The following is a 24,624-nucleotide window of genomic DNA, read 5'->3' on the forward strand; positions in this document are numbered from 1 at the left end:
TTCTTATTACCAGCCTGGCAGAGTATATTATTTCATAATTATATATACGTTCGCATTACAAATTAAAACATAAGTTTTCCACTCGCTGGTTTTGTCTGTGAAAAGAGTTATGAAAAACCAAACGGCCTGAGTGGGAGAACTTGGATTTGTGTGGGTTTGTGTCCTCCATCCTTTAATCCCTCTCAGCTCCTGCAGCGTGGCATGTTTGCTCTCTTTTCCCAGCCTGGTGGGTAAATGTCAGCCCAGGCTGTGGCTCATGGGAGTTAGGTGTGTGGGGACAGACAACAGGCTGTTGCCTCCCAGGGTGGGCAAAATACTCCTCTCTGTCTTCTGTACCTACCCAGCCTCTCATTTTCACAAGACCTGTCAGGACTCCTGCCTCTGAGACCTCTTTCTTCCCTGAACCCAGCTGTCAAAGTTGCTTGCAACTGGCCAAGAGGTTCAAGGGTGGCTAAGGAAGGATTGATGAAAGCCTATACAATGTGATTGTGTAATCGTCAATTTCCTTAGAAGCAAGGCTAAAAAGTCTGCAGTGTTTTGACAATAAATCCCTGTATCTAGGCAGAATTCACGAAGATGGATTAGATACCTACCTGCTGGGTCAACGTGCTTTGCGGTTTTTTAATGATTTTTTTTCCTTATATTCAATTTGTTTTTTCAATTCACTCTTTAAAATAAGGCTAACATTGGAAATACACCACTTCTGAGTGGCACAGCAGGTTCAGCATATGCAGGGGGTAGATAGTGGAAAATAGCGTTAGAAGTCTTGTTCCTGTTGCTAATGAGTTCTGAAGGTAAGAGAACAGTTAATGTATTCATGACAGACTTATAGTCAAAGATTTGTAAATAATGTATGACTTTCTGTGACTAGGAAGCCAACTACCATAAAGCTTGGACCCAAGTAGAAAATAATTTCGTAGCGGCAAAGTACTTTGGATTTTGCAGATGCAGCAATTCAGCTATAATCCCCCTGGCAGGGGAAAAAAAAATTATTTAGTCAACTTACCATGAGTATCTGTGGACTTATAATTCTGTTTTTATGGCCTCCTGGCACTCCATCACAATTTGGCATCTACTTTCCCCTAAGGAAAATGAAACTCCTTGCAGTATGACCAGTATTTTGCCAACTTGTATTTATCTGTGAAAAAAATACTATTATAAATCTAAGTTAGAGACAGCAGAGAAATACAATGTTGGCATATGACCTCCCTGTCGGTGATGGATTTGTGTGTAAATTGGCAGATAGTAACTATTCTTAGGAAATACTAGTGAAATAGACAGACATACTTTGCATGTGAATCATGATGGCCCTTGGGAGTCTGGAACACTGATTTCTTTTACCATGGATTTAAATGACTGAACTACTGTTAAAAGTATGAAAAAATCTGTGAAAATCCTTTTTTGTAAGATTGCAGTAAAAATCAGAATGGCTGCTCAACAAAAGGCAATGGCAAAGGGGACAGCTTATAGACTGGATTCAAAGGAATTGCCTTTGTTCCAAGTTGAGCTGTTTCTTATAAAGGTAAAATGAAGGTGTGAGCAATGCGTTGCTGTAATCAAGACCTATTCCAAAGTCTGAGTATTGATGGCAACCTTTCTTCATACAGTGAAGTAGCATTGGTTATGCTCCATAAGAGTAAAATGACTGGGGTGTGTCCAGAGAAGGGCGGTGGAGCTGGGGAAGGGTCTGGAACTCAAGTCTGAGGAGCAGCTGAGGTACCTGGGCATGTTTAGCCTGGAGAAAAGGAGGCTTAGGGGGGACCTTATTGCTCTCTACAGCTGCCAGAAAGGAGGGTGTAGCCAGGTGGGAGTTGGTCTCTTCTCCCAGGTAACAAATGACAGGACAAGAGGAAATGGCCTCAAGTTGTACCAGGAGAGGTTTAGACTGAAAATTAGAAGTTGCTTCCCATAAAGAATTGTCAAGCATTGGAGCAGACAACCTGGGGAAGTGGTGGAGTCACCATCCCTGGAGGTATTTAAAAGATGTGTAAAGTGGTATTTGGGGACGTGGTTTAGTGATGGATTTGGTAGTACTGGTTTAATGGTTGGACTCGATGATCTTAAAGGCCTTTTCCAACCCAAACCATCCTATGATCCCTTTGATTTGCTCAAATAAGGCAATTTTGGCTCTAAGAGGGGAAGTGGACAGATGAAGGTCATGGTGGTGAGTGATAAGGTGCCTATTCTGTTGTTAGTAAGTTTGAGGACACAGCAGCTCTCTGGTCAATTCAACCAAGCTGTCTTCACTTGGGAAAGTTTTCCTCCTTGCTGGGAGCCATGCTCTTGAAGGAGATGGAGGTTTTGAAGCCTCTTGCTGTCGGACAAACTACGACCTTTCTTTAAAATTCACTTTGGGCTTTTGGACATATGTGTTCCTGAATACTGCATTGATCTACAGCTCCTGTGAGACTGAAAAATGTTATTCCAAGTTCCTAATTATTCTCAATTTTTGTAGCTGACAGGGAGGCCTTTTAGGTTTTTTTTTTTATTCCTTTGGGATTTTTATTAAAATACTTTGGGTTTTGAAGACAATGGTTGAGTTAATAGTTGCAGATATATTTTCCTGAGGTGTGTTTCCATGTCTCTTGGCTCCAGGAAGGGGGTCAGTGCAGAGAATATGAGGATTTCTTCCACACTGACCTCAAAATTTTGGTAAGGTGATGACCAGGTAATTATTTAGGAGGGTATGGCAAATTAATTTTATGGGTTTGTTTGGCCCTCTCTTCAGGGAAAACTTGAGATCTAGAAGTGTTTTTATCAGTGCTCATAAGCATAATTTGCAACCCTCAATTTCAAAAAGATTTTATGAACCATTTATGGACATTTCCTGATTGACAGCAAACAAGAAATTGCTGTTCTAAAAATTCTGCTTTCCTAGGAGACTGTATCCAAAGAACCTTTCTTTCAAATGCTAGTGCCCTTAGCAGCAACACAACTTGTCGAAATGAAAGAACAACTGAAAAATTATATATGTTTATAGTTTCAGCTGTTTCAAAAGAAGTGGGTCAAAATGTGCCTTTTTGTCCATGAAACATTGTAATATTTTGCCTTTGTGATTAGGATAAATCATCTTGGCTATCTTACTGTGATAACTACATATTAGGACTGACATTTAGGTACAAACTGGTGGGAATCTGGTCTGCTGCATACAAATGAGGAGGCCCCTACACAGAAGCATGTCTTTGGCCTCTCTCTGTGTGATTATTACACCTCATGCATGAAAAATAGAATTGTGAAAGGGTTTTTTAAGGCTGCACTATGTTGTGGGATTTCTTGTGAGGAGTAGTGAGAACTGGAAAGCCAAAGTGGCCTATCATATTTTGTCAGATAAAGGGATTTGTATGGCCTGTTGCAAAAGGTAAGTGGAGTACCTTTGACTTCATGGATAGTGCATAGTAGTAAATAAGAAAAAGAAGAGTTAGCAGTGTTTCTTTGCTTCAAACTTTATATGCAGGACATCGTAATCTACAATGCAAAATCAAATAAGGTCTTTCTCCAAGAAAGATTCCTATTAACTGGTGCAGAATGTGGGGATTACTTTTGCTAAATATGTTTGGGAGACATTTTTTCTGTTCTCTCTGCACTGTGATCGAGTGGACTGAGGAGTTAAGTTCTCCTGTTAAATGGGAAGGGTGAAACGTTAAGGATAGTAAGCATATCTGGCCTGAAGCTGAGTCAGGGGAGGTTTAGGTTGGGTGTTAGAAAAAGGCTCTTCTCCCAGAGGGTGTTTGGGCACTGGAACGGGCTCCCCAGGGAAGTGGTCACAGCACCAGCCTGACAGAGCTCAAGAAGTGTTTGGACACTGCTCTCAGGCACACAGTGTGACTCTTGGGGATGATGCTGTGCAGGGCCAGGATCTGGACTCAGTGATCCTGATGGGTCCCATCAAACTTGACATATTCTGTCCCCCCTCTTCCCTTCATGAGGCAGCTGTAGACTGCAGTGGGGTCTCCTCTCAGTCTCCTCTTCTGAACAGACCAAGTGACCTCAGCCACTCCTCATTCTGCTTCCCCTCCAGACCCTTCCCCATCTTCATTGCCTCATTTGGATGCTCTCTAATAGCTTAATATCTTTCTAAAGTCTCAAAAGTGTCAGATGTCTTCAGACTTCAGCAATGTGCTGAAAGAGGGAGGGGAAATAAAAATAAGTGAATGCTATCAGACTTGCCATTACGTTCAGAGGACTCATATCGAATTAATTTGAAGTCTGTGCATTGATCAGTCCTTAGTCTGGATGACTGGCACTGTGTTGTAAATAGTGGTGAAAACTGCTGAGGAGGATGTCTAACCTTTTCTTGTAATGGCAGCATCAATCACTCCATGATTAACATGCTCACAGGCAATTTTTTCATCTTCTGTTATAGCATCTCTTCCAGTAAAAAAATGGATTAACAGCTGAGCACTGAAGGAAAACAGTCTTCTCTGCACGAGGCTCTATGAAAGTCCACAGAAAACATAATTCGTCATGTGTCACTTGGAGTAATGAAGCATAGAGAGATACCCTCCTCATCCCTCAGAATCAATAGTTTTTTAAATATAAATGGAAATATATAACTGAGAATGAGGATTGTTTTTCCACTGAATACCTGTAACCAAATTATATAGTACCTTTGATTTATAAATGCGGTTTTTTTTCTGGATGGGGAGAGATCGGTCTAATCACATTTTCACAGCCAAAATCTCATTCTTCTGGGCTATCAGTCAGATATGTGCCTCCTCTCACCTATGTCTTGAGCATGAATAGCTATCTAAGAAGATTCAAGAGCAGTATTTAGTAAAGAAATCTAACTGCAAATAGTAAAATAAAGCAAAGAGAGAAAACATTTAACTGCATACTAAAATATAACTTTCTATTCATTAAGTTTTCAGAATGTTCTTTTGAATAAATAGTCAGTTTTCATCACTACTTCTACTTCAAACAAATGAGTAAAGTGTATCCAATAGATAGCAGTGTAAGAGGTTACTTTATTTACTGTGCTCTCAGAATATTTTATGAGTATTTAAACTAAAATTGCTTTTTCTCTGTACTGCCCTAGGAGAGGTTGTACAGTAATTTCCACGGCCACTAGAATTTCCAAAGCATGTATAATTCCCTCATCAAAACAATTCTGAGAAATTAGAAAATGTTATTTACCTACGCCCTCTGTGGCACACAGCACTTAAGCTGTCAACAGGTCACTGTCCTAAAGATTGCATCCTTTAGTGTTTTGGAGTCACTAATCCTCTGAGCTGAAAATTTTGTTTTCTCTGGCTTTTAAAACCCAGAACTTCATCCTGCCATGGAAGAACTGCATCCACCTTTGAAAGATGCTCAGTGTGTTCAGTTGTCCCAGCATTACATTGGCCCAAAGCTTGTGCTGAAGCACAAGCTGCAACTCAGGCAATGAAATTAATAGAAAATCTGTTCTAGAAAATAGAAATTCTTAGAAAAGGTAGTTCAGATATAATCTAGACTGGTGCTTGTGTGAAAAACCCATACTGCCATTTTAATAGATATTGTGTAATTCAGAGAACTTTCCTATTGACCTAGAGTGAACTGTTATTTGTTTTCCCATTTTGATATCTTTTGAAGGCTTCTGATGAACAGAGCAAGAGTCTTCCCCAAGGAGCATCTTCAGCAAAAACCAAATAGTAAGTAATACAGTAGGCATGCAAGGTACCTCTTGCAGGCAGCTACTGGATTCTGCATAGTCTAATGGGGGCCTCCAGAATTACACTGCCTTTGAACTGTAAGGTAGCATATGATACCCATTTCATCTGCAGCCCCATGCTTTGTTTTTGCACTTGCAGTGGTAGGGCAGTAAGCCATATTTTCCAGCAAGCTTTCTGTGTCCTCCACTCTTTGTCAGATGTACAAACTAAAGAAGAGATTGTAAAATAAAAGTACTTTCTAAACATCTGATCCAAGTGTTCTTATCACCCATCAGTCAACCTGGTTTTAGGTGGCTAATATTAGTAATTTCACAAGAAACAAACAGCTGTATTGAAACTGAAACTAGGTGTCTGTTATAAACCAACTTCTGATCCCATACGTAACTTCCCATGAGGGAAGGCTCATCTTTCTGGTGCTACATCTCAGCAGTGAATAAGGGATTTCGGGGAATGTAAGGGAAACAAGCTTGGGTAAAATTGTGAAAGCTCACCTATTTCATAGTCAGAAAATCTCAGTCTGGGGTGTTTGTTCTACTTCTGAAAGAACTGGACTACACATCCCATGTGTGCTTTGTCTTTGGGGACTTCCTTTGGGCTGTGATTGTTTTGTGGGAAATAATAGGTCACTTGCAGATATGTACGGTAGACTCATCACCTAAAATGCAGAGGGGAAATGATTAATTAGATTTTTTTGAAACTTGGCTGTAAAGGTTTGTCCTACTTTGTGACTGACACTTTAGGCAAATTATTTAGAACACTTGTGTATTAATCAGAAGCTGTATATATTACTGTATTTCTTACCTTTTTGACAATGTGTTATGAGCAATGCGAAAGGGGTGGTAACTTAGCAAATTGGTTGTGTTCTAAAAGTCAGCAAGGTCACTAAGGAAATTCAGAGTGGTTGGTAGGTGTCAGAAATGTTCAGGGTCTTGGTGGAAAGGAATGTCCTCATTTATAAAATATGCCAAAACTCCTGGTATGTGTGAGAAGGACGTAGTAGGCATGAAGCCTATTCCTTCCTCCTGGTAGGAGTAAGAGTTGTAGTTTGCTGGGGCACATCTTCTCGCTTTTCCTGTCTGGCTGCTGGTTTCCAACTATGAGCAGACATGGAGACCAGTGAAGAGACAATGTCTGGTACATCAGCAGCTTCACTACAAAAGCAGCATATAAAGGTTCAGTTTGAGGGTGGGTATAATATACCAGAGCTGCTTCATACAGCTTGATGCAGCATAATCCTTATATCCTGCTTGGGATACACTCTAGATGGATGGACAACTGCAAGAGTGGAAAACTGGCTGTTTTTTTGGCCCACAGACTGGTAGTTAATGGTTCACACTCTACCTGCAGGCAATAATGTGCCCCCATCAACACAGTGGATGACACAAAGCTAGAGGGACTTGGGATATACTGGAGGCCAGTGATGTCCTTCAGAGGGACCCAGATAGTCTGGAGGAATGGGTCAAACTCACAGAATCGAAACCTCATGATGAGAACAAATGTAAACTCCAGTGCTGGCGGTGGAGTAATGGTCAGCATCAGGTCTAGTGGGCAGTGAATTGGGTATGGGCCAGCAGAGTGCCCTGACAGCAAAGATGGGCAACAGCATCCTGGGCAGTATTGTGAGGAGCACAGTCAGTAGGTTGAGGGAAGGGATTATCCCCTTTACTCAGCACTTGTTCGACTGCATCCAGTTGCCTTCTGATGGAGCAAACACATCAACAGGTTTGTGATATCTAAGGGAGTTAATGGGATCCCTCTGAGATGGTGGCAGCTGGCGCATTTCCCGTGTGAGGACTGACGGGACTGAGTTTGTTCAGCTTAGAGCACAGAGGGCTTTGCAGCTTTTGCTGCAGCCCCCAGTTTCTACAGGGTCATTGAGGTGACGGAGCTGAGCTTTTCATGGCAGGTGGACAGGGGGCAGTGGGCATCAAATGAAGAAAGAGAATTTCAGACTGAATGTAACAAAAACAGGAGACTGTTCCGTGAGAACAGTGAGACTTGTGCAGTCTCCCTTTCCTTGGAGGTTTTCAGGACAAAAGTCTGAGGAACCGTGTCCTGAATACAGTGTTAACTCTGGACTAGAGACTTCTTAAGATCCCCTCCAGCCTGAAAGGGTCAATAGGTCTATGCCAATGGGCCTTTAAATGATCCAAAAAAGATGCTGATGATAGGATCCTTTCAGAAAAGGGAAGGAGCAAGATTTCTTTTTTTTCACCTGTCATCCTTTTTTCTCTTTTGAAATTCAAATTCTAGATGAGGTTTTTCATGTCTAGGAGATGATTGCTTTCCAGTTTTGATAATTACTTTATATACCAATTCTTCCAGTCATTAGACACAAATTGCAGTACTTCACAAACAGAAGATTTGATTTATTGTCTGACCTGACTATTAATAAAGCATTTTGACAGTAGCTGGCCTAATTCCCTCTGTGTAAGCATATGCAGCAACTTTGAAGTGAATGGCACTACATGGGATTCTGCTAGTGATAAGTTTGGCCCATTTTTAATAAAGTACAACAAATAAGTTTTGTGCTTGTAAATTATTTAGATACTCAGAGCAGGACTTACTGACAAGCAATTATAAGGAAATCTTTCCTCTAACACAAGAAATGTCAATTTTTTCCAAGAAAACCAAGTGATTCTTCAAAACTGAAAATGTTGAGTTGGAAGGCCTTTTATTAAACAGGTACAACACTCAAAATGTTGTGTGATCCTATCTCAACTCCAGTGCTGTTAAAACACAAAAGTTATGCATCTCCTCTAAGCATAGACTTTGGGACAGTTGAAGGAAAGCGTGATACATTGTCCTGCCTTAGGCTGAATCCTCTGTGGAGAGGGCCCCTGCTCTCTATTCATTACATGGAGAGAGCTAAAATGACTATCTTGGAGTAGACAACTGAGTTTCAGATTGCTGAAATTAACTAAGTCATACCCACAGCCACTATATTTATCTTCAGCTTATCTTTTTCTATTTTGTTTTTAATTTTGTGTCTCTCCACTCACCCATTTTCTGTGTCTTCTGCAGTTTTTCTCTAAATCCATCATCCCACATCGTACATGTTATTTCCTTTAATTTAACCATGGTCTCTGATGCTGGAATGGCAAATGGGTTTCTATGATACTCCTGCTCCACTCTATTTGTTGAAGCATTGATTTTCTTAAAGCATTTAAGTACTGAAAAAATCAATAGGGCTATACACAAGTAATACAAAGGCACCTTGGTAACTTACAGAGAAAGAGCCAATTGACACAGTTTCTTGTCACTCAGTGAAAGGGAAACCTGTGGTTTCTGGTTGAGGGCAAAGGATAGTACAATTCCCTCACACCCTGTGTTACACACCTGCCCATCAAGAGTAGCCACAGCCCAGCAAGCTACAAGAAGACAGAGCATGAGCTGGAGAAAATAGTGTGAATATCCCAGCAAATAACGGGAGCTCCTAGTTCCCAGAAATGCCGCTGTTTTCTTGGCTGACTCATGCCCTAGGGAGCTCCCAGGGACACCATCAGGAGGTCCAGCAGCAACATCTCCTCCCTAGACCAACTATCCCTTCTCAGTTCTGCCTGGCTTGTTTCAGGAGGGATGTATCTGTCAAAGTCTGGTGTTAGGGAGCCACTGTGAACTGGGAAGGCCTCTGCCCCCTCTCAGGTGTTGGAGGGGATTTTGACATTGTGTATAGCCTCCCACCAGGCTCTGGCTCACTCCAGGTGTGTCTCCCCACCACAGCCTCCAAAAGGGCTGCTCAGCTCCTTGGGGACAAGCTTTCAAACCTTCACGAATGACATCAGGACTGAGGTGAAAAGGAAGCCAAATGAATATGAAGGCAAACCCACAAACCCAGCAGTATTTTTGATCAGTGGGTCCACTGCCAGTGTCAAAATGCGTTATGAATGAATGGCCAAATATTTCACAGATGTAATGCAATAGGACTCAAGCTCTAAGGCCAGAAATATTTAAGTGTGAAGATAACTGATGTTTGCAGAGATACCTTAAAAATTTGTCTCCTGGTGCATGTAATGGGTTTTATCCATCTGTTTGCCACATAGCTGAGGAATGCAAAAGCTAGAGTATGGTAAGATTATAATCAGATTCATTTGTCTTTCAATTACTGCTGGGTATATTTTATTACTGAGGCTGGGACAAGATTCAGCAATTTTAGCCTGAATGTGGATAATACAGGTTACAATTTTTTCCTCAAAATGTTGGACTGCTTATTTTTCCTGTGTTTGACATTATATAATCACAGATATTGTAATTATAGGTATTCATTTTTTGGTGATGAAATGTGGCTAGTGTAACAACATTCTTTAAATAGCTGTCTCTTTTTCAGTGAGAAAGAAATATTTGGCAGTATCCTATTCTGCCATTTAATTGAGCCATGTGAAATATGTGAGCAGGGAGAAGAATAGAAATTCTTAAACCCCAGAGCATATGAATTAGACATGTGTCTGTCATGTCCCAATCCTGGTATTAGTGCAAATGTTTTTTGATGCTCTATTAGAGGTGCTGTAGTAAAATAGGAGAAATTCCAAGGAGGAATGACTAGCACTGTGAGGGAGGTGGTGCAATGCAAGCAAGCACAGCAGATACCTACCAGTCACCTCAGTGAACATGACTAAGCCCCCATCATGGCAAACCAGTGGTAGGACCTATGGATGTATGTGCTGCTGGAATTCTCTTCCCACAAAGGTGCATCAACAGAGATCTCTGGAACTGAAATGAAAACCTTTCCTAAGTGTTTTTCAAAGTGGTGGTAGAGAAGAGACAATTTCTTGATTTTGATTTCCTTGTTGGGAAGAGTTCTTTTAAGAGCCAGAGTATTTTTTTTATCTGTACAAAGATATGGATGCATAAGAACCTCATAATGTAAACAGGCTGTCAGATTTCACTCCATTAGTACTTGCAGTGCATTGCTTTAGGCCATGAACACCTGAGAGGATAAGTTATAGAGGTTTGCCTTCTTGTAACGTGTTCTGTTTGCCAGTCTTAAATCTGCTTTTTCTTCTATATCTAAAATCATGAATTTGGTATAGGAAGGCCAGTCTATAGCCAGCACTATTATGTTGAGCAGTGAAGCATCCTAAGGGAGTCAAGATGAGCTCTGTCAGGTATGCACTTCTGTGTGCTTCCCTCAAGGATAATGATCTTTTGCTCCAGAAAATATTAATTAACTTCACTGATGCAATTTCCTGTGATATACTGTAGGATCCACATTTTGACTTTCAGATAGATAACCCAAGTAATATTCTGTGAAAGATGGTCTGCGAATAGTCTAAGAAGCATCAAGTAAAGGAGATCCTCTATTCAAATGTGGTATGAACACCTGGAATAAACTGTTGGGGGGAGCAAGGATGCGGATCCTTTCATAGAATAGGATTTTGCTCCTGCAAAGGGCTTTCCACATAGGTTTCATGAACTGATACCGTGAAGTACTTAGTGATCTCCTTTATCTGCATATGCTTGCTACGTGTCATTTTCGTCTTACCCTGGGACAAGGCCTCAAACTCAGTGCTGGAGGGAATAGCTTTTCCTAAAGGCTCAGTAACTCCCAGCTTAGGCAGGTAATATTGCTGCTGGAATATACGAGGCAGAAATGAGAAGGGGTGGGGAGGAGATGTTGTTGTTGGACTTCCTGATGGTACACCTAGGATCTCCCAGTGATGTTCCCTAGAGCCTGAATCAGTCAAGAAAACAGTGGCAGTTCTGGGAACAAAAAGGCCCTGGTAATTGTTGGGATATTCCCACTACATCCCCATTGTCTCTGTGCTTGGTTGAGTTCCTGTGTCAGACAGTCTTCCACAGCCACCACAGCCATCCTGCCCTTTGCACCAACACACTTTCTCTCTTCTAGCAAAGCCTAGTAGCCAATTCATCTCCTTTGCAGGTCTCGCCACTGGACTCTGCATTGCTTATTTTACATTGATGGAGTTGTCTTAGCAGCAGCAAGAAGTTAAGGGCAGGGAAGGATGTGATCTTTGTTCTGTGTTGTGCGGAATTGACATGGCCATACAAATGTTTTATGGCAATAATTTCCCTTCCCTTCCTTCAACAGATTGTCCTGTTCTTCTTTTAGCAGCTGAATTTCATTTTATTTGTTGCTCATTAGTACTGCTTCTAGAAAGGACTGACAAAACCATCGTGAAAATTGTTCACTTACAGTTACAGATGGTGTACAAAGGACCTGCTGTTTCGTTGAACAGCACAGTTCAGTAGATTTGCTAGCCTCACACTGATTGTGGGCTGCTATGCTAGTGACAGCAGCATGTGACAGCACAAGTGCCACTGCGTGTACCAAGTGCAATCATCACTGTGGCATCAGAAATGAAAACCAGCTGAGAAAATAGGGAGTTTTGCTCCTGAATTTGCCAGCATGGAGGTTTCTCACTTGGCCTCATAGCACATATGGAAATTTGGTTGGGATGACTCATTCAGACCAGGATCACCAAAGTGTCTGTTCCTGCTGCTTTCTGGCACTGCTGACTTTCAGGGCGTGGTTTGCAGCCAGTTTGGCCAGGAGAAATATGATAAAAGAAGTTAGAAGTTCTGCTATTGTGCCTCACTAGTGAGATGTAATTAACCAGTGGGGAGTCATGGGTCTGGAGAAATTTTCTGCCTGTTCCTACAGGAGAAACAATATGACTTCCTGAGGGATTTCATTCTGTTATTCTGTGAAGATGGTGCCTGTGATGCCTAATCAGCAGCAGGAGTGGAAGGACAGAGCATGGTCAGAGCACATTAAATCTTTATGGTTTCCAGTTGCTATGATAGCTTTTTTAGCTGCTAATATCTTGATTGAAATGTGATTTTCTTTCTTCTTTTTTTTTCTATATAGCACTCATACATTGGGCATATTTTGATCAAAAAAGGACGAAAATTACATGCAAGACACCAACCCCCTCTGCCAAGCCATAAGCTGCAGAGGACAAGAACACTAACGAAAATGTCACACAGGTGTCCCTTAGGTCCATTTTCCATACGGTGATGCCTGAAATACTTACCCTTTTACCATTAATATTTCCTAGAAGGATTCTGCCTGGACGTGTCACCTGCTGCAGAGAAATTCGGCTTCAGCAGTCAAAGGGGTCAGGCCTGTGCTCAGGGCAGGACCAAAGCTGGGGATTTTGGTTGTGCAATGGCTTTCGGCCACTCTTTGGGAAGGGTGTCCAGTTTGCCAACCTCTCTGCTTTCAAGGAAGGCCCTGGAACTTTTCCTCAGCTGAGCCCGTGGATGCTGCTGGCTTTAAACTGCCTGGCACAGCAGAGCTCTTTCTCACAGCGCTTCCCATTGCAAGAACTGAATCATTCTGAATTTCATGTGCAGGTGGTTTTCCTTCTGGGGGCTCACTCAGCATAGAGGAGGAAAATTGGCTAATCAGTTTTGCTTTAGTTTACAGCCATCCTCTCAAGTGGTATTCGACCTCTCCAAGGTGTGAATTATAGATGTTTATTTGTTTAGAGAAAGCCTTGACTGAAATAGAATTAAAATTGTATAAACTTTTGTATTGCTCTTAGAGCGTAAATTTAGACAAAGATTTTCATGAGAGGTTGTCTTCTAACCAAATCACCTGTCAGTGTTTGAAGTTATAAAGGTGTGTTCATATAGGTAAATGAATGTGTTATCTACCTGCCACTTGTGATACTCAGTAGATGATAAAATAAAACTAGAATAAAAATGAAAGCAAATTTATAGAAAATGGAGAAGGTAGGCTGGCAGGTATATTAGTGGTGAGCAGAGAAAATTGGAACTCAGACTGAGAAGTAAGGACATGCTGTTTGTTTTTTTATGGACAGTCATTATTTCTGCAGGGAACATCTGCTCTGCAAGGGTTCTTTCTAGCAGCTCACCAGCAGAGGTGAATAACCCCAGATTACCTCATCTTCAATGCATATTATACCTCATCCACATTTCAATTGATTCTGGCTCCTTCTGTTTTCAAGTTTAAATACAATTCTGGGGTTGCTGGTTGAAGTCCCTCTCCTCTGTGGACAGAATGTGCCATAAAACCAATGGGATGCTTGTGCGTGATGGGACCAGGACATATGAATCTGCTTGGTGCAGCCTTGGCCCCATGAAGGACATTCAGTCAGGTGGTGCCACAGTTTTGATCTGCTGCAGAAAGGGGATGTTGGGGCCTCAGCTGTACCCAGCGGTAATGAGCATAACATGTAGCTATGTGTATGAGAAAGGTAACCTTATTAAAGAAAGATCACTACTAACACTTAGGAATGGCACCACTGAACACCTTTTGAATGGTAAGTGTTCAGTAGTGGACAGGGGCTATTCCAGGGCAGCTTCAATGACAGAAGATGGTCCTAGAAAATGTTTAATTTATGTAAAAACTGTTGTACTTTACCACTGCATTGATGCTGCCTCAGTGGATTACTTGTGTGACAGTACAAAAAGTACCAGGGGCCATTTCCTTGGGCCGAAGCCTTGGGAGTTGATGGTCCCTCATCCGTGTCCAGCAGCACTGGTGCTCCCATTAGCAAACCAGTGAGGAAGACTCTCAGTTGGAGCAGGCTAAAATGGAAGCAAAATAGAACTTAATCTACATAGTCAGTGTTGAGGATACAAAACATGGGATTCCTTTCCATGAACTAAAACTATGTGTAATATAGACACATATATTGGAGCTGGTCACCCTTAACTGTGCCTCCTGTTCCCAACAGGAGAAATATTCCGTTTTGGGGACACATTTACATATATGACAGTTTTTATCTAAGATGAGATAAATCCTTCTGTTACTAAGTTACTGTTTTAACCACTGTGGACAATCTTGTGCATATTTACCTGCATTGTAAATGTCTGAGTTCAGATGAATCCAGTTCTGAAATACCTGTTGACTGTGATCTGTGATCCCTATCTCGGGAGATCCTGAAAAGCTTCCCGGATCTGACTTCCTTCCCTGTGTACCTCAATATCTGGAAAAATTCATCCCATTATCTTTAGATATTTACTTGTGGTGGGGCAAAGGTCTTGGCATGCAAAGCGTGTTAAAAGTTTTATCCAAGTTTACATAAGATATTCCTTGTGTTTGCTGTGTGAATTGTTCTTTATATGAAGGCACTCAAACCCGTGTAATATCAGCATACTAGCTGTGAAAATACCAGAGACACTGTCTTTAGGTATTTTCAAGGAGGTTGAAACAATCACTGGTAATCACTCAAAGATACGAAAATGACTTACCCAAGTGAAAGATGCAGTGCTTGACTTTCCTTTTAGTTACACTGGTGCAAATTGAGAGTTGCTGGTGTCAATTACATTTTGTCTGGCTTAACAGAGATAACAATCAGGCCCCTTGGCTTCTAATCAAGTTTGATATTACCCTGGTGAGTTGTTATAATCCCTTAAATGGCACCATGTGGTAAGAAATCAATTGTGTTATGAAAATTACTCTGCTCTTCAGTTGTGCTAGTGTAGTCTGGTCTAATTGCCTAATTTTACCTTCTCAATAAAGAAAATATTCAGAATTCTCTATTGTACCATGTCTCCAGTGGACACCCATATTTGTAATTCTCAGTATTTGGTCAAAGAAGTTTTGAATATGCAACTCAGAATAACTAATCACTAGTAAGCACACTGTCTTAGCATACACCTTGTAGTTTGCTATACTTTGTGCACAAATGCTTGGATAAGTTGTCTTTTTTTTTTCTGAAGGCAACCTCTTGCCAGTGCAGATGGTGCAGGTTATTTCTGCTGCTGCATATGTGGGATTCTGCATGTGAAATTTATGCGTTACTGGGCTATAGATCTACAGGTGCTGCTGTGCACAGAAAGGGTACGTATGTTCTGTTCAGAACCAAACGCATCTGGAACACAGTTTTGAATACTATAAATTCTGTAGTGGAATAAAACAGTGCAAATAAGCGCACTCAGATACATACAGCTGTTTCCTGTTAGAGTTACCTAGGTGCACATTTCTGTCATTTGAGAGTATCTTGTACCTTGTAGTTGCTTTGACTCTGGCTCCAAAGCCAAACCAGTAGACAAGAGTTCGTTCATGTGTATGCCTGTGGCTAAGGTGAAGAGATATTCTTGTCTATTTTCTGTAGACACAACACTATGAATCACTGAACATTTGCTTTGTGCTTGGAGTAGTCTCCACTGTGCAGAAATGCCTTGGAGCACTGTGAGAGGAATTGCTTGTCTAAGCCATGAAAAGTAGATGTGGCATTTAGAGACACCATGAAGTGAAACAATTGCAACATCTTGGTTTCTAAAAAGCCATGTTACCTTGCAAATGGCCTGTCCTACTTTTCACTCTGCTGGTGTGTCACAACAGACCACCATGCTACAACATGAAACTGCAGTCATCTGTCACTGCAGAGGATATAAAATATGCTTGCAGAATATGCAGGATGGTTGAGAACAAGGTGAGCAACAGGCATGAGCACAAGCCAGAATTCTTTTGTGATCATGTGTGTAATAATAAAAAAGATGCGCTCTTTGGCTGGAGAAACCCTTGTGCACAGGTCTGGGTTGTATGTATTTTCTGAAGCAGTCAGAATTACTGGCATCACGGACTGTTTGCCCTTCTGGATAAGTTCATGCTTCATGAAACCGCTCAAATTGTAACATCAAAACAGTGACATTTCCTGGACTTGGGGAAATATTTCAGGGTTTCTTATATCATCTAAGGAACAATCTCTTCACAGAACAAGACCCAATGGTGGAGTATTAGAATGAGTAGCAGTTGATAACATTAATGCCCAATATACTTCTTACGCATTGATCAGTTTATTATCTGCTTGTGTTGTATTTTTTTTTTGTTTCTTTTTTTTTTTTTTTCCAGTGAGGAAAAATACAGCACTAACAATACTTCAGAATCATGAATTTCTTATAATTGCTTTATTATGGTGGAAATTAAAAGAGCAGAACAAAGGGAAGGTGTTTCATATAAAGTGACAGTTGATTTTCCTCTGCTTGCCCGTAAAATACCTCTTTATCCCAGCCTTCTCTGAATATCATGCTTTATTTTCCAGAGAAGATATTCTGTGCTTGGGGCATATTCCATTAAATCTTTGCAAACCACTGATGCCCAGAATATGTTCTGCTTAGCATAATCACATTAATTCCAGTTTTCACAGACATATGTGTTCCACCCTCCACATCTCTTAATCGCTAATCCCACCTCCATGAAGAGCTGTTCTGGGAGAAGCAAGCCATAAAAGATGAAATTAAATTGTTCTGGAACCAGTTTCTGAATGTCACATGGAAGTTTTTACTCTTGGTCGCACTGATATCAATGTGCCTTTACTTCAGAAAAAAAGTCTAGACATGAAGCAAAAACCTGTGCCTTTTTGAAGCTTGAAACATTAGCAGCACAGGAACTAGGCTTTTTCTTAGTAAAAAAGAAATTTCATTAGATTAGATTTTTCATCCTAATCACTGCTGCGGAAGTGGAACATGGTGATTGATCAGGCTGGAGTAGGTTCCACTGGTAGCTCATCAGCTCAGTCCTGGATGTGGATTATCCCTATTGTTGAGCAGGCATGGTGCTTTGACTGAGACTGGAAAGAGTCACATTTTTAAAATGCTGTTATCTGTTTATATTCATGCTTGCCAATCCTAAGCCTTCCCATTCCTATTGTTTTTTTAGAGGGAAGCAAAAATATAGGAATATGAGTGAGGAAGAAAAAGGGAGAAACAAATAAGTGAAACACTGGCATAACCAAGCTAGGACTGTTAAAAGTGGGAGATAAGCATTTGTGATAATAAGGAGGCACTGTGGAAGTCTAGTCTGGAAAAGGCCTTCATTATTGAGTATTTCAGTGAGAGCTATCTCCTCTGGTTTTTTAGGATATTGACCCCAGGTACAGGATTAACAAAATATTACCTTGACAATAATTGCTTCTCCTGGATGCAATTTTTCATTATCTGAAAAAATAGTCCAAAGAACTTAATAAAAAAGAAAATATCATCATTAAAATTGTCTTCCTGAGATGATTGCACATGGAAAAATTATCTAAGGATCATTTCATCTTGATTGCGTGCCATGCTGTGTATCAAATTACATCAGATTTATGCCACAAGCAGACATCCTTCAGGAGCATCTGACTGGCAAAAGCTTATTCTAGCCAAGAGGCAATGTAATTGTGTAAATCATCCCATTTCATGGGTATAATTCTTCAAACAATGAGCAGAAGGGAAAAAAGTTCTCAGTGTGTCGGTCACAGCACATCTGTCTAACCTGGGATATTTTCCATTGTGTGACAGTGACATTTGAAGCTGTATGGGGCAATTTATTTATCTGTGCAGAGTCAGATCCTGCCAACAGTGCACTCAACAAGATGTTACTCCATAAATAAATGTAATGGGACTGCCTGAAGAATGAGGCTCTGCCTAGACTGAAAAAAAGTTACAGTCTGGCCCTGATGGAGTTGAACTTCAGTTACAAGAAATGGCTGTGAGGTACAAGAAAAGATGGCCTTTCCCTTTCTGGTCTCCAAAAACTTTTAGCAGCTTATAGTTCATGGATAATGTTCCCAGGAGAATTGGGTGCCTGTTGCTATTTCCTGCTCATATAAACTGTGGCTACAGATTGCACATGGAAATGCAGTGGATTGTTAAAAGTCTTCCATTTCGTGTCCAAGTTTAATTGCTGTAATTTTCTTCATAAAGTTTTTGATTTTCTACTTTAACAATAATGACATAGATAAGTAATAATAATAAGTAATAATAATAATACAATTGCAAAGAAGGATTATAACATGAAATGGGAATGTAAAAAAAAAAAGCACCAAGTTTCTGTGTCAGCAACACAGCAATAAAAAGGCATTAAGAAAAAATCTTGGTCTGAGGGGGAGAAGCAATTTCCCAGGTACTAAAGCTTTAATCTAAATTGTGTTTAAGGCAGGGATTTCCCCAGAGATTATGATAAAACTTTTACAAGTCCCCAAACCAGTACTCATAGTCTTCAAGGCAGTGAGTCCTATTTGTCTGGTGTTGATATCTTCTCTTTCCAACTTTTGTATGCACAGTTTCCGAAGATTAGTGACCTCACAGGAGAGTCCTGGGGATTCATCTAAGTTAATAGAGCTAATATTTGATGGTTTTGCTGTAGACCTTCTACTGGCACCTCCAGCATACCTGAGAGTAAGCCACATGGCCATCATCTGCCACGTCATTCACTCACTTGTCTTATTTGCCTGGAACATTCTTCTTTCTTTCTGAAATTGTCTTTCACTCTATGATCTCTGTTTCTCTTCCTGGAGCAACCCTGATTTACAAGAAGCCTTTCATCCAGTCTTTGCTGGACTTGACCAAGGCCCATAATGTAGAAAGCAGAACATTGTTAGCTGTTAATCACTTGGAGCACTGTGGTGGTTTAACCCCAGGCAGTCACTCAGTCTCCCACCAGTGGGATCAGGGAGAGAACTGGAAGAGTAAAAGCTGGAAACAAGGAATTAATTTGCTGCTCCCCATGCGCAGGGAGGTGTTCAGCCATCTCCAGGAGAGCAGGGCCCCATCATGTATAATGGCTTTCAGTTTAAAGCTATTCCCTCTTGTCCTATCAGCACGTGCCCTTGTAAAAAGACCCTCATTAGCGTTCTTGTAGGCCCCCTTTAGGTACTGAAAGGATGCTGTAAGGTCTCGCCAGATCCTTCTCTTCCCCAGATTGAGCAACCCCAGCTCTCTCAGCCTGTGTTCATAGGAGAGGTGATCCAGTCTTCTGGTCCTCTTTGTTGAGAAACTAGTGGAAAAATCTGTGCCAAGACCCTGTAAGAGATTTTACCCCCAGGTACTTTGGACTGAGTGTGTTTGCACAGGGCCAGCTCAGCATAGGTGCTTCCAAACCATGATTTATCAAATCCCATAAACACGGAGATGAGAGAGGTTAGTACTGTGAATTAACAGCTTCCAAGTAGCGTTTCTCATTTGTTTCAAGTGGGGCTAAAAGTAGAGCATATGGTCTCATGCCAAAATCTGGAATCCTTATGTTTTGGGGAGTGTCCAGGTGCTATTTCAGATTTTGAAACACTTTTAAAATTCCTTGTTTGTTGCACAGAAGGAATTAGAATTTGATAAAACACCGTGCAATTGTGCTTTGTTTCAAATATAAGGAGCAGAAAATATGAGGAGATGAGCAGGAATTTCATCATCATTTACCCAGTACAGATCTGAGAAGTTAATTTTGTGCATAACTGTTTTGTCCATCTTTACTCTGAACTGGTGCTCTGTGATTGCATCACTTGCTGCTATGTAAGATTTCTGAGATGTGCTGTGAGCTGCAGTCAGAGGGAGGTAAATACACTCCTTTTAATGCAAAACTTTTTCTGGAGAGGTCCTTATAGGATCAGTGTGGGACCACCCTGACTTAAGGAGTTCTCCAAAACACACTAACCTCTTTCTTGTCTAGATGATATTTGTCTGAAAGGGACAGATGATGCATCCCCCTGTCCCTCTGCAAATGTTCTCAGGTGGCAGCATGCAAGATTAATCACCCTGAGGCATCCCCTGAGCTGTCAGGTGTCACACATCCTAGAACACGGTGAAATTCCTTTCCCAAGGGACTGGTGAGCATCCAGTCCTCCTCACATTCCTGGGACAGCACACAGTCTGTGTGGTGGAGGATATGAGCTGAAGACAGAGAGATTCACCAAAGGAAGTTAGTAGCCAGCTTAGTCCTTCAGGATCAGGAGCACCCCTATCTTCCTCACGGATGTCATCATCTTCATCAAAAGAGAAGACTCTAGTAGAGAGATCAGTCAAAACGGGTGACAAGCTTCTGCCTTTCCTTCCTCTGGAGCCTAGAAGCAGAGGGTGGCAGGGCCAGTTGTAGGCTGTCATCTCTAATTAGAGAGATGCACCAAATGTACCTCAAAACTGGAGAGGTTAGTATAATAAGAGATGCTCCTTTTGTTGCTTTGTTCTTCTGCGTCTGGGATGCCAGTGTTGATCAAAGTCATTTTTGTGTCACCTCTTGGCAGATTTTCCCAGTGCTCTTGTGTTTGGTAATTTACAGCAGAACACTTCCAGCAATAACCGTAACTGACATCTGAAAGTGGTTTATACTCATTTAAAAGATTGGGCAATATAAAAGTTAAGCAAGGTTTACAGGAGAGGTAACATTGCATATTATAACAGCTGATGTAGCTGAAAAGGCACGGGCACGTTTCCAAACACCCATGGCCTTCTTGGGATTGCTACAGAGACAGAAACTGTAGAGAAACAAAAATCCAGTGCCTCCCTTTCAACTGTGGCATTTCTAAAATGCCTCCCAGTGCTGCAAATCAGTACAAGTTTAGAATAATCTGATTTATAGCTGTAGCAAATGTTGTGAGACTGGAAACTCAATAACGTTTTATTACCTACTAAAGAAGTTGTTTATTTAAATGATTACTTCTTGTGACATATACCAGAAGATAAACAGTGTACAAATGAGTAAAATGTGTGACTAAATGCTTTGTGACTACACTCTTCTGTTCATTTTATGCCATTCATTGCTGAGTTTATTCCACAATAAATACAGATACTACGATTACATGTTCCAGAAAAAAAAAAATTTCCACTAAAGGAATCAGTGTACCTTACAAGAACCACATGTTTTATCAGATTTTTATTGAAGTTGATAAGTTCCTATTTTCAGAGTGAAAAGCAGTGATAATTCATGTGATAATTATCCCAGCCAAAAAAATAAAAAAACCACCCAACAAAAAAACCCCCAAACAAACTAGGAAACTTCATTTTAGGGATGCATAATTAGACATGATGGGAAGATGCCTTATTCCATGGCATCACACTTCTGTGACTATTACCATGATATTTATGGATATAAAGGGGAAAAATCAGTTTCTCATCTGACAAAAAAGGTGTTTATCTGCTGCTCATAATCTTGAACTAACCTTTCCCCCCACTCCCCATTCTTGAAAGTATTATTTAATGTAAATTCCTGTCTGCAGCTGTTGTGCTGCAAAAGGTGCTCTCCTTTTCCCTCAAAGGTAGGGTAGCTCATTTTGAAAACTGATGTATAGCACTGGTCTGTCTTGGTCCTCTGCCTGAAGGAGCAGTGAAGGACTGAAAGGGTCCTGTGTTCCTGACCTCATGATACTGGGCATAGGGTTTCTGCCTACCTAGTGTCATGGCAAATGTTGAGGGCTTGTGTAGCCAAGACTCCTTTTCTCCTGGGCTCCAGCTACAGTGAGCATTAAATCTGTTCCTAGTGAGACTGGCTATAAACCCCATCACATCCTGGCTGACATTCATCATGCTTAATTGCAGGCACATATTGAGGTTCCTGTTGGAAGCAGTTGTTTGCATTTCCATTCAGTCAGCACACAGACACTGGTATTTCTAGAGTGGGATCCACACAAGGATTATTTTAGGCTTTTACAGTGATTATTTCTGCCCAGAGCCGGTGACATAAGTGTAAAAGCTAATCTTAAAGGCCAAATTGTAAAAAATTTAGGTGTAGTGTCTACAGTGTAGGCATGGAAAGTTAGGTGAGATTGATCTCTCTGCTGATGAATTTTACAATGATCTCCCTTTTTCAGGTAAAGGGGGTAAATGTCAACTGCTCCAGCATCCACTGTCTCTAGTAATGGAACAAAACTGGGAGGAGAAACACTTTGCTGGGGACTGCTCTCTGCTTCAGACCCTCACACCCATTGGTTTGCACCCACACACCATGGCCTGAGCTGGAGCAGCAGATCCTGCACAAGTTCAGGGTTGACTGGGAGTTTATCGTTCTCACATCCATGGTCATTCAGCTCAGGGCACTGGGACCCTCTTAGCTTGTGATCAGTGATGAAGACAGAGGCAAAGAAAACATTAAGCATCTCTGCCTTGCCTGCGTCCCTGTTTGTGAGGTGACCATAATGTTGTTTGACAATTTAGCCTTGGTCAAATATAATCTAAATATTTGCTGAGAACCATGCTGGTTGTGTATGGTAGGAGAACAATAGAAAAGTCTAAAAATGGAGCTTTCTAGAGAAATCAATTCTGATTTTAGAATTAGCCTGTTAAAATTTCTGCATGTTGTAGAAAATGTTGCAAGCCAGGCTAATGTATTAACAAATATTTGTCTTGGGTAGGATGGCTATAAAATACAGCAGAGCTGTCATGACTTTTTTTAACAATCCTAAAATGTAATCACTGTTTTCTAATGCACTTCTTAATATTTTAGTGTTTCTCACGTCTCTGTATCTTCAGAAAACAACTTCTTCCATTGAAATGCTGACATTTTCCTTAAATAAGAAATACCAAACACTAAACTTCATTTTCACAAAATAAATTATTCAGTAAGTCTTCTTTAATTATCTCCTCTTTGACTGCTTTGTTGCCTGAATTGTTCATTGCTCTTGCAGAGAAAACAAACCCCTGGATTTCCCTGATGGTTACTGTAGATGTCAGCTGTAGTGCTCAGACTCTTCAAAGGATATCTCCCATGGCCTAATCTCCAGTGCTCCCCAAAGCTCACCAGTGATTACTTTGGCATGTTTTAGTAGTGACTGTGAGGTGGGGGGCAGTGCTGATTGCTAGATTTTGTTATCCACAGAAAAAGCTTTGTACCATTGAAAAATGCCAGCTGCATACTGATTAATGTGCCAAAGACAGCTAAGGTTGTGGCTACATATAAAGTGGGAAACTTGCCACACATTGATAGGATAACCAAACAGGATGGAGGAGTGAGTGAACCATAGATAACAGACGTTAGCCACGCCACTTAATGGACTATTGGAAGGTGCCTGGATGCTGTTAAGAGTAACCTGATACAAGCAGCTGCACAGAAGAATAAAGTAGCTTTAATCCTGCACCATGTGCCCTTCTGTTTACTTCCCTGTTTTCACAGATAAGTAGCATGGTGGTATTTGTTCTTGAAAGCTTCTGCATCTCTGACCAGCAAACAGACGGGGGGCAGTTGCGTGGAAAAGCCCATCTGCTTTGTTCACTGCTCCTGGAGGGGTGCTGCAGTTCAGGCTCGCCCTAAGTGACTGAAGTAGTGTTGGACTGTGTGGGATTTCGATAGAACATCCTGGAGAATCAATACGTTCCGTGTTTGCACTGGGGGCTAGGTAGCTGAAACCTCTGTGAAGGCTTATTCTTCCTCCCCTGGAAAGCCATCCAGCGTTTGGATGTTACCAGGCAGGGTTGGATGTATCAGTCAGTCATTCAGTCACTGGCTGACTGAACTGTGTCCTTCAGGCCAAACTCTGACATATCAAACAGCTGAGGCTGACTCTGACTGAGGTTAGACTGATGCACAACTGAAAACAATTTTTTTCCTGTAACACGCACTCAGTGACTGTCAGCACTGAACCTGCAAAGTTGAAGTTCCTTTCTCATGTCCAGACCTGAGATGACTTTGTACTGAAGACAAACATGTCTGAAGAGCCATCTTGGGCTTTGTAGTCACTGTCTTTTCAGTAGTGTGCAGCTGTGACATACTGTTGACCTCTTGAAAACCAAGCAGCCAAGGCTTTCTCTTTCCCCACAGCCTTCCCAAAAGAACAGCAGATTTTTTTGTAAATATATTTGTACTAACAATAGTATCTTTTTTCCTTTTCAAATTTTTTTAGCAAGTCAATTCCATTTTTAATTCCTAAACGTGACAGGTGAACTCTCTGGGCCAAGTTTTAACTTGCTGCTTGTATTTATAAGGGAAAAGTAGGACATGGAAAACCAGGCTTTGAAATGGAAATTCTGCCTCAGCTACAGCCACAGCAGTGCTGCTCAGAGCCCTGTTTTGTTTTCTTTTTCCCATAGTCAGCCAAATCAGGCTCGCCGCTCCTTGTTCAAAGGAGAAGTGTTAACTTTCCAGAATTCCCTGTGCGGCTGCTTATGAGTCTTACACACATTGTCAAATGTTGTATCCAGTAATCCATGTCTTTGAGCAGGTCTTGAGTTTCTAAGAAGAGACTATTCTTCTCTGACTTCCAGAGTATTGGAGCTAGCTCTAGGATACAGGGACCCCAAACAAAATAGAAGGTATGTTTCATATTGCAGTGCTTGCCCATGATTCTGGGCCAGCGCATGC

The 24,624-nt window shown here is 41.1% G+C and overlaps 1 protein-coding gene across 4 annotated transcripts in view; it reads left to right on the forward strand.

The window, feature by feature from the left end:
* The window catches only part of MTUS2 (microtubule associated scaffold protein 2), a 269,128-nt gene that overhangs the window by 50,809 nt on the left and 193,695 nt on the right, over positions 1-24,624 (forward strand). The window contains exon 3 of one of the 4 annotated variants that reach the window (XM_032099515.1): positions 5,572-5,630. The exons of the other annotated variants lie outside the window; for them this stretch is intronic. The gene's annotated coding sequence lies outside the window, so the exon portion shown is untranslated. The remainder of the gene's footprint in view (positions 1-5,571; positions 5,631-24,624) is intronic. 4 annotated transcript variants of the gene reach the window in all.

Source organism: Corvus moneduloides, chromosome 2, assembly GCF_009650955.1.
Source record: "Corvus moneduloides isolate bCorMon1 chromosome 2, bCorMon1.pri, whole genome shotgun sequence".
In the NCBI taxonomy this organism is placed as follows: Eukaryota; Metazoa; Chordata; class Aves; order Passeriformes; family Corvidae; genus Corvus; species Corvus moneduloides.